The sequence below is a fragment of the Octopus bimaculoides genome, chromosome 17 (genome assembly GCF_001194135.2).
Source record: "Octopus bimaculoides isolate UCB-OBI-ISO-001 chromosome 17, ASM119413v2, whole genome shotgun sequence".
Taxonomy (NCBI): Eukaryota; Metazoa; Mollusca; class Cephalopoda; order Octopoda; family Octopodidae; genus Octopus; species Octopus bimaculoides.
The window spans coordinates 44100177-44100854 of record NC_068997.1 but is presented as its reverse complement, the minus strand read 5'-3'; the positions used below and the strand labels follow the sequence as shown (position 1 = coordinate 44100854).

The following is a 678-nucleotide window of genomic DNA, read 5'->3' as shown; positions in this document are numbered from 1 at the left end:
TATATATATATATATATATACATATGTGTGTGTGTGTGTGTGTGTGTGTGTGTGTACATATATACACATACACACATACACACACACACGCATACATAAGCACAAATCAAGGTTAACAAACCTCATTAAGGGATAGCAAAATCCTATGTAAGTACTGGTTAGTTACCTATCCAAGGAATATTGAATATTACATTTAATACTCAACTGCAAGATAATTATATAAACCATGGTTTATATATATCTATTTATTATAATAAGATGAGAAAATAGTGAGGTAATTAACAAGTTGTTATTTATTAATTAAAAAACTGACAAACATCTCTTACAGCTGTTTCAATTCCAGACATTCAGAAAATTAATTAATTGAATTAAAAATTATTTGAAAGTTGAATCTCTTCAGAGGTTAAAAGGATAAACAAAATAGGTGTTTAATTCTTGCATGGTTTGTAGCCTTTTACTCTGAATAGATTTGACTTTTAGATCATTTTCAATTTAATTAATCAATTTTCTGAAGGTCTGGAATTGAAACTGCTGTAAGGGATGTTTGTCAATTTCTTAATTAATAAATAACAATTTATTAATTACCTCTCTATTTTCTCATCTTATTATATATATACACATATATATACATATATGTATACATATATACATATATATACATATATATATACATATATA

General features: G+C 25.1%; 1 protein-coding gene across 1 annotated transcript in view; it reads left to right on the top strand.

The window, feature by feature from the left end:
• LOC106878371 (aspartyl aminopeptidase) overlaps positions 1 to 678 on the top strand; it is a 383150-nt gene that overhangs the window by 72811 nt on the left and 309661 nt on the right. The gene's annotated exons all lie outside the window — the stretch shown is intronic.